This window comes from Periplaneta americana, chromosome 2 (assembly GCF_040183065.1).
Source record: "Periplaneta americana isolate PAMFEO1 chromosome 2, P.americana_PAMFEO1_priV1, whole genome shotgun sequence".
Classification (NCBI taxonomy): Eukaryota; Metazoa; Arthropoda; class Insecta; order Blattodea; family Blattidae; genus Periplaneta; species Periplaneta americana.
The window spans coordinates 62,104,920-62,115,759 of record NC_091118.1 but is presented as its reverse complement, the minus strand read 5'-3'; positions in this window follow the sequence as shown (position 1 = coordinate 62,115,759).

The following is a 10,840-nucleotide window of genomic DNA, read 5'->3' as shown; positions in this document are numbered from 1 at the left end:
CAGCTTCTGAAACTTTTAGATTAACTGCGTGTGAAATTCTTCTAGGATTTTAAAGTAAAATTAATAAGAACCATATACACTTACTGTATAGCATAAAAATATAAAATAAATTACGCAAAACTCGTTTTCTGGTGTGTTATCATATGTCATCTGCACACTTTTAACTTGCCTGCCGCTAGAGCGCTACTGTCGCGCCAGCTGTCAAATGTTGGCATATTTTATACGTATGAGTTGCGTGACTGTATGTCTTAGACTGTGGTGCAACCAAGTGTTGCGGTATATCGTTATTACAAACTTATAGGCCGACTGTTACTAGATATACTGTAACTCAAATTTTTTGGGTTGGCTAAGCCTCAAAAGCGTCTTAAGAGCCTCGCCACTGATTTCAGTCTTGACTGTTACAGTGAAGCAGTCAAGAGTGTTGAGTTTTTGTTGGAATGGTTTTCAGTCTCAGTTTTCTTATCAAATATATTAATTTTATTTACCAAAATGTATACAGGATGTCATGGGTTTACTAGTCGGTTTCATTGTTTTCTTGTTGCTGTTACAAACTTTTTTCAGTACGCCCACGATATACGAGTAAGAACCTAAATATAAATATTTCAATGTACGTCACTTGTTTTAAAAAGAAAAGACGTATTGAGGAGTCAATGAAAAGAGTATGTGATGCAATTCATGAAGAAAATTATCAATTGGCTCTAAGCAATCTGTGAACCAGTAATTCCATCTGTGTTTACCTGTGTTGGTGGTGAGTCAATATATGAAACGTTGGACGCGAAATCAAATATCGAAAACGGTGGAAAAGTAAATATGATTTGTTATATTTCGATCGTACTCGGGGTGATGTATTTTGTAAACTGTGTTAAATGCGTTTCAAAATGATCTCGAAGCTCTTCAAAAAACAGGGGAGTACCGGTATTTATTTTTTTAGTTGGTTATTTAACGACGCTGTATCAACTACTAGGTTATTTAGCGTCGATGAGATTGGTGATAGCGAGATGGTGTTTGGCGAGATGAGGCCGAGGATTCGCCATAAATTACCTGGCATTCACCTTACGGTTGGGGAAAACCTCGAAAAAAAAAACAACTAGATAATCAGCCCAAGCGGGGATCGAACCCGCGCCTTAACCGACTGAGCCACGCCGGTGGCCAGGTGAGTATTCATAAGGAATTCATCTATTTTAATCTGTAGTTGTAGGCCTATTAAATTTAATACAGATAATACAATTAATATTTGTTTTATTCAGTCTTATGACAAATCAATTATTAAAACAATGACTTATATTTCATGACATGTAGTCATTGAGTTTTATACAAAATAAGTTACGAACGTTTTCGCCCATTCAGGCATCTTCAGGTTCAGTGTACAATATCTCATTATTAAACTGTATGATAATTACAATGGTAGTCGATGAGATGAATTGTTTAAAATCATATTATATATAAAATGTACAAACATATGCATAATTAAAATGTAATCATGTTACAAGGTCATAAAATTGTAAAAATTGAGAACATGTAGTGTAGTTCAAGTAAAAGCCGACAAATCCAATGCTGTAGTAATTTTAGATAAAGAACAATATTGTAATAAAACTTTAGAATTTTTTGTGAAAAATCAAATTACAGAAATCAAAAATGATCCTACAGATACATACCAAAAAGAAATTAGAACCACTTTAAAAATGATGCCAGACATTATCCCACCCAACGAAATGTTTAAATACATCAATCAAAATCCAAAAATTCCGTCTATGAAAACCTTACCCAAGACACATAAAAACCCCATAACAATGAGACCAGTAGTAAACTGTATAAATTCTCCGAATTATAAAATATGTAAATTTCTCCAACGCTTTTAAAAATCTGCATTGAAGTTACAACATTTATATACAACAAAAAACACCAGTCAATTAATTAACAAACTTCAAAATCTAAAGATCACGAAAAACACTAAAATGTTATCACTGGATATAGAAAATTTATATACTAATATTCCCATAAAAGAAACTCTTGACATAATTGAAAAGAAATTACTTAAAAAATATACAAAAATCCACAATAGATCAAATAATTAAATTATTATACATTGTAACTAAACAGAATTACTTCCAGTTCAATAATAAAATATATACACAACATAAAGGATTAGCTATGGGCAATCCATTATCCGGCTTACTTGCCGAAATATTCATTCCAGATATTGAAGATAACAAAGTCAATAATATCCTAAAAACACACAATGTAAAATTTTACAATAGATACGTAGATGACACCCTAATAATTTACGAAAGCCAACAAACTAATGAACAAATATTAAATTCTTTCAATAACTTACATAATAACTTGAAATTTACACAAGAAATTGAAGTCAACAATATGATTCATTTTTTAGACATCACAATAAAAAAAACATAAAAATAGATTAGAATTCAATATTTACAGAAAACCAGGAACCACCAACCATAGTATTCCCACAGATTCAGAACATCCAACAGCACATAAACTAAGAACTTCAACTACATGATTAAAGACTAACACAATTCCCACTAAGCAAAAACAATTATAAGAAAGAATATAATAAAATAATGCAAATAGCCAATGAAAATGGCTACAGTACAAATTTGATTAAGAAATTAATAAATAAGAACAAAGGAAAAAAAGAATTAAGCAATACATCTACTTTAACAAAACAAAACAACATTAACAAAAAATATTTCAGTTTATCATATAATAAATATATATCAAATAAATTGTCTAACTTTTTTTAAAAAAGAAAATATTCACATAGCACATAAACCAAATAATAAACTTAATAACAACTTAAACAATAGACTTCATGAAGTTAATAAGCTTCACAATAATGGTATTTACAGACTGGAATGTTTTACATGTAAGAAAAAATATATAGGACAAACTAAAAGAAACTTTAAAATTAGATACAATGAACACATTTCGGATTTCAAACATAACCGTAAAAAATCCACATACGCCTCCCATTTAATATATACTGGACATGAATTAGGCCCGATACACAAAACCTTAAAAATACTACAATCTGGAATAGATACAAAATTGATAAATTCTGCAGAGGAATATTATATTGCAAAACAGATTCAAATGGATAACAGCATCCTCAATGAAAATTTGACTCAAATCCGGAATCCCCTATACAACTTTTAACCCCATCACAACGTAATATCCTTCCGCGTCAGCTGTCTACACGAGCACATACATCGCTCGCGTCATATTAGCCACAGTATCTAAAGCAGCAAGGTCACCTCGTGTCTCCGTAAGTATGTTCACATAATTAGTATATTCCAATACTTTAAAATTTAAAAAAATTTTTGACATTAAAGTTTTCATTACAGATAAACACTACTTCAGATCATAATGATATACCACAACAGCCTGTGCAGTTGCCACGTTTTAATAACGTGAGTAGGCCTACATTTGATTATTCAATCCAATCACACTCTTAAGTTTGAAGGTTTGCTCTTTCTATTTCATAATTATATATTTCAGATTCAATTCATCATTTTAATGGAATCTACAAAACAAGAGCTACACTGAGTATTATGGAGTTTAAAATGTAAAACGCTACATGTTCTCAATTTTTACAATTTTATGACCTTGTAACATGATTACATTTTAATTATGCATATGTTTGTACATTTTATATATAATATGATTTTAAACAATTCATCTCATCGACTACCATTGTAATTATCATACAGTTTAATAATGAGATATTGTACACTGAACCTGAAGATGCCTGAATGGGCGAAAACGTTCGTAACTTATTTTGTATAAAACTGAATGACTACATGTCCTGAAATATAAGTCATTGTTTTAATAATTGATTTGTCATAAGACTGAATAAAACAAATATTAATTGTATTATCTGTATTAACATTGACAATCTGAATATTTACAACATGCTTTCTAAGCTACTAAATTTAGGTGGTTTACGTAAAGTTTATGTTAACGACATTTAATACTGGCTTTATGAAACAGTTTTACACAGAGAGCAGTTCATATTCAGTATGTTTTCCATAATAATATTATTTTTTACCCTACAACATATAGGCTAGGTACCGTCATTTCCCATAACTATGGTCCTGGAACACAACTTTATGATCCACGATACAACTATTCAAAGAACATTGTAGAAGTAACATAGACCGTTCGTAGATAGCTGCAATGACTTGACTTCAAACTACAGTACAGAAAAAATATAGATAAACGAGGTACTACGTTATGGAGTACTAAAATTTGAATGGATCATAGTTTTGTTCCAGGACCATAATTTTTGGAAATGGCGGTACTCTTTTCTTACTTAAACATAGGTGGGGTCGCCTTGACCCCATGCTTTAAAACAATAAAAAATAAGATGCTAAGAACAAAGCAGTGTTTACTGCAACATTACTCTGACTGTAAAATTAACTATAATAATAAATAATAATAATAATAATAATAATAATAATAATAATAATAATAATAATAATAATAATAATAATAATAATAATAATACAAATGGCTTTTAAGGAACCCGTAAGTTCATAGCTGCCTTCACATAAGCCCGCCATCAGTACCTATCCTGAGCAAGATTAATCCAGTTTCTATCATCATTTCCCACCTCCCTCAAATCCATTTCAATATTATCCTCCCATCTACGAATCGGCCTCCCCAAAGGTTTTTTTCCCTCCGGTCTCCCAACTAACACTCTATATGCAGTTCTGGATTCGCCCATACGTGCTATATGCCCTGCCCATCTCAAACGTCTGGATTTAATGTTGCTAATTATGTCAGGTGAAGAATATAATGCATGCAGTTCTGCATTGTGTAACTTTCTCCATTGTCCTGTAACTTCATCCCTCTTAGCCCCAAATATTTTCCTAAGAACCTTATTCTCAAACACCTTAATCTCTGTTCCTCTCTCAAAGTGAGAGTACAAGTTTCACAGCCATACAGAACAACCGATAATACAGGGACATCATTTTATTTTAATAACATTTCTAATATTAACCTGGATGTACCTTTGGATTAATGGTTCAGAACCGGAAACACCGTTTGCTACTCCCTTCCACGACTGGAGTTCGATGATATTGACATAAAATACAAACAAATCACTTTACTAGGTATAGGAGGGAAGAAAAATAGTACATCCATTTACGTAAAGTAGGAAATATCGCGATTTTTAGTTTGATAATTTTCATTAGGTTTTTCTTTAATCAAAACAGTACTGTATTAACAATAGCGGTTTTTACTCACGAAATGAGCTATCCATTCGGACGTATTCATTATGCAGTGTACATTATACTGTCTACAGCACATTAGCGTACAAAATAGAGAATGAAGTTAAATTGAAAAGTAATCATAATATGGATATTTATACACAATTTTGAAAATGGTGGCCGTCATTTCGATACAGGCTTCAGTTCTTTTTTGCATATTATCGCACTATAGATTATTGTACCTAATTCCAATTACCAGTTTCGTCCTTCGTACTAGTAACTCATGTTGAAATAATTCTGTACCTTCTCTATAAAAGAGTACCTTACGTACTGTAAATTCAATCTTCGATCCGAAAAGATAAAATTACTCAGACATGCTGTCTACTGTCCGTCCAAGTGTTTTGTCGTAGAAAGGAGGGAAATCACGTGACAATTAATTAACGACGCCCTTTTATTTAAGTTATTTTAAACAGTTTTATAATATTACGTAGACATCCAATTTCTAACAGAAATTAATGTTTTCAGAAAAGAGCTAAGACAGAGGAACGAGCAGAAGCGGTTGGGGGAAACCGGGATGCGACATAGGCAAACGGACGACAGTACCTGTGCGAGAATATGATTTACTATTGAAAGCGAACATATTTCTGGAATGTACTATAGTCACTAACTTAGTACTGTTTGTGTTTACTATGACCGTAAGGCGACTTTGACTGTATACGATAGATAGATAGATAGATAGATAGATAGATAGATAGATAGATAGATAGATAGATAGATAGATAGATAGATAGATAGATAGATAGATAGAGATATAGAGATAGAGATATAGAGATATAGAGATATAGAGATATAGAGAGATAGATATATAGAGAGATAGATATATAGAGATAGATATATAGAGAGGTAGGTAGGTAGATAGATAAATAGATAGATAGATAGATAGATAGATAGATAGATAGATAGATAGATAGATAGATAGATAGATAGATAGATAGATAGATAGATAGATAGATAGATAGATAGATAGATAGATAGATAGATAGATAGATAGATAGATAGATAGATAGATAGATAGATAGATAGATAGATAGATAGATAGATAGATAGATAGATGGAGAATTAAAGACATGATCTACCAGGTGCGTTCAACAACTAGAGAAGACATGAAACAAAGAATTAGACAAGCCACACCATGTGTGTCTCTCAGCTGTGCTGAAGTTTTCCGTGCAATCACAGATGTTAGGAGGAGATCAGAACATTGTTTAGCACAGGGTGGCGGACACTTTGAACACTTACTATGAAGAGTGTACGTACATAAACAACATACAACATTTTTCAGAAAATACCATTTTTGTTGCTTTGTGAGTAAACAATAAAAGTTAGAAAAAAAGTTTCAGTAAAAGTTGTTTCTTTTTAAAGTAGTTTCCAATGACACCTTTAATGACCCACATTCTCATTTGAAATTTCGAAGTTGACCACAGGTACACCTACTTCCGGTTTGTTACGGGAAATGGTACTGCCACCAATCGATTCTTTACATAGGTTTTGGTTATCAATATTTTTTTTATGAACAACCAGTATCATATAGTTTTCGAGAAAAAGGGCTGATACTGGTGGTCTGAAACACTCGGTATATAAGGCACACACTGTGCCAAAGCGTGTCTAAGTGTAGAGACGTGTTGACCATTTCGGAGTCCAGCCCTTCTAAAGCCAATCCGAGCAGGAAAGAGCCATACGTTGAGCGGTGATAATATGGACGGTTCTAAAAAACACTACATAAACCTGTCTTATTCGAATGGTTTCCGAGAAACAGCAATTTTAAATTAACAGATACTAGTCTCATTTTTCGCCTCCACATAATTGCTCAGATTGATGACCATCTCATTAGTGCAGTTATTTTAGAGGGCGATATATTGAGTTTCTGCAAGCTGTGTTACCAAAATACTTAAAAATGTTCTGTAGCAACACGGGCCGGTATGTACTTTGAACAAGATGGGGCCTCCATATTTCAGCTTACCAGGGATCCAGTACTCAATGAAATCTATCCTGGATGTCGGATCGGTCGCGGTGGTATCATTTTTTGGCACTGAGGTCACCCGGCCTTACAGTATTAAATTATAGCTTGTAGCGTTATCTAAGAAGCGAAATTTTCAAGCGTAAAGTGGAAACAAGAACCAATTACTTTCCAGACCATTAAATGCTTGTAACTACATTAAGGACTGTCCGAACTAGCTCAATTTAGCAATAATTACTAACTTATCAACTGCACTGTTCCCGTTCCTCACTGTTTCAATTGCTTTTCTCCAAAACCGGTGAGAAAAACACAAATGCTTATAGCTATATTTTTTTTAGTCCTATAGGCCTACTATCACCCTTCAATGTATGATCTTTCAATCATTCTGTATGTGTGACATCGAAGAGTAGGAACGCCATAATACTGCCACTGTCTGATGTTCTTCAACGTTTTTTATCCATTATTTCACTGTTTTTAATTTTAATTTTATTTAATTTGGTTAGGGGATCATGGTTCCTCCTGTAAATACAATTTTTACACTACAAGGAACCACTAAAGAAAGGTCTTATGTGAGGTAACATTCTTATCATTTTAGATGCAGATTTTCGCAAACGAAAAATAAAAAAACAAATGCCTTACTTTTTCGATTATAAAGGTGTCTTTCGTGTTGAATTCAAAAAACGAAATATCATCTTATGTGGGTGAAAATTAAATAATTCCATTTATGTATGAATTTCGCTTATTGGTCAAGAAATTACTGTGAACAGCATTAACAATCGAAACATATAAAAATGATTTATTAAAAATGGAGAAGACAAGGGTTAAAGTTAAGTGAATGTTATAGTTTAATGAAGATTGACATATCATTTAGTTTGAATGTGTATACTTTATATTACTTGCCATATGTTTCCATTCAGTTAAGGTGATAACTTCAATTTAAAATGGCGCTTGGCCCACTATAGTTCTGAACCCTTCATTTAAGAAGACATGAGCAAAAAATGTCATATAAACATGATTCTATTCTCAATATTTTTAGAGTTACACTAATTTGAAATTGTTTGTCAAACACCTTTATTTAGTTTGAAGGATAATGAACTATTCAGAAGTATTATTTCTTTAATTAGCTAGTATTCTGAAGCTAAAAATGTGTTGTGAATTCCATGGCTACTTCGTAAAGATTTTTTTCCATTTTTTAGCAACAAAATTACATTATCCTTACGCACTTATCACAATAATTGTTACAAAAAATGTCACTCTTGTAAACTCTTTAAGACTGTACATTAGGAAACGAAATTGGACTGTAAAGAATCAAGTTGCTAGAAGTCGTGTGATTTGTAACAATTGTTGTGATATAAGAACAATGTACTTTTTAAATTAAAAATAAAAAAAATCTTTAAAGGCGACTAAGACATTAACAATACATTTTTAGCTTCAAAATACTAGCCATTTAAAGAAGTGATACTTCTGAATAATTTATTCTCTATTTTGTAGTATCGTTTTAGCCTAAAACCACAGTCTAGTATACACAGTCACGAAACTCAATACGTAGTAAATAGGCATCCATAGATAGTTGCTAACCACTAGGATCGCCAATATCGCTTCATTACAGACAATGCGAAATAGTACCGGCACAGTCTATTGTTCCTAGCACCCTCACAACTCAAGCTTCGTGACTGTATATACTAGACTGTCTTAAAACTAAATAAAAAAGGTATCTTATAAACAATTTCAAATTAGTGTAACTCTGAAAATATTGCGAATAGGATCCATGTTTATGCGATTCTTTTGCTCCGAATGTCTTCGGAAATGAACTCCGTAAGTGCCGGTAACTTCCCGTGAAACACTCTGTATGTTACTCATTAGAAGCACCCTTTAATATTGTGCAAATACTGAAATATTTTCAGTAACACGAAGAAGAGATATCGAAGCATCCGGTATATTTAAAAAGTGTGATGTATCCTACTAACACAATTCTTTATTAATAGTCTTGGCCTTTGTACAAATTAATTACTTCAGTTCTTGTAAGTTACAAAACCGCTTCTGGTATCTTTTGTATATTATTAAAGGCCTACAAGTTCGATGGCTAATAATCTGTCATATTGAGCAGCGTATCTTCTTATCAATGTATAGAGTTTATCCTCCGGTTCAAACTTGAAGCAAACGGACTATGCTTACACTCTATATTGTTTTTATATCCTATTGTAATAGTAATACGCGTTACAAGAGCGGTATGTTGATGTTTTCATGTTCGAGGAAAAGATTGAAAAAGCGAAACGTAGTTGAGCTTTTTTAATTTCCGAGAACATGAAAACAAACATACCGCTCGTGTATCGTACATTATTTTGTGCGAAGATCGTTTATTACATACCTGAAAGAGGAATTTCTAATTAGTTGCAATGAAATCTCCATCTTGGTTTCTGTTCAATGACGGCAACTTTTAAAAACAAAAATATCTATCTTCAAATTCTTGCTATAAAATGTTTGCTGTGTTTACTATATTCCAGCAAGCCGTGATATACGTCTGTCTTCCCCCCCCCCCCCAGTCTATAAATGCGAACTTAAAACAAACGGTAAGGTTATGTAATGATTTATTTTTCATTTTAATATTTTAACAATATTATTTATATAACATATTGCAGTAATAACATCGGCATCTGGAATCTTGTTGATTTTTTCACGGCTTCCTTAATGTTACTTGCATTACAAATGCAGTAACTTTTGTGGTGTTGTAGAGTTTACTTAATTTTTGCAAATATTTAAAAACAATAATTAACAGTGCAATTTAGATGAAATTGCAGTGGTAAGTTTCCAATTTATAATTATTACTATGTTAAACGTCTCTAAAATAATATGTTAAAAGCCTAAAGCAGTAAAACGAATATGGCGCTTAAGCGGTAAGAAGAGGGAAATTGTTATGTGTGTTACGTTGGGAATGCTGAATGTGGCATTTCACACTTACCGCGTATTGGTTTTGTGTGGAAAGCAAGCAAATACGCACGATCTCGCACAAAATTATAATATGCACCCTTCGGTATACCACGTAGAAAAAATAAATTTACACATATGTAGTGTTCTGCCAAATGGCAGGTCTTTCACTGCAAAACCCAGTACTCTACGGTCTTTCCTATTTTCTGCCTCCGTTTTAGTCTCCGCATATGATCCATGTAGGCTAAGTACCTTAATGTCGTATATCATCCGATATCATCTTCTGCTCTAAACTCTTCCCCCGTTCACCATTCCTTTCAGTGCATCCTTCATTACGCAGTTTCTTCTCAGCCAATTCCTTTTCCTCTTCCTGATTAGTTTCAGTATCATTCTTTCTTCATCCACTGTCTCCGATACAGCCTCATTTCTTATTATGTCTGTCCACTTCACACACTCCATCCTTATCCATATTCACATTTCAAATGCTTTCAAGTCGCTTCTCTTCACTGCGTCGTAATAACCATGTTTATGCGCCGTACAATATCACACTCCATACAAAGCACGATCTCCAGATCTCAATCCGGCCGACTTTTCGTTGTGAAATTACCTTAAAGAACGAGTTTTCCTGACACAGTCAACAACCCTATTGCAGCTGAAAGATGCCATC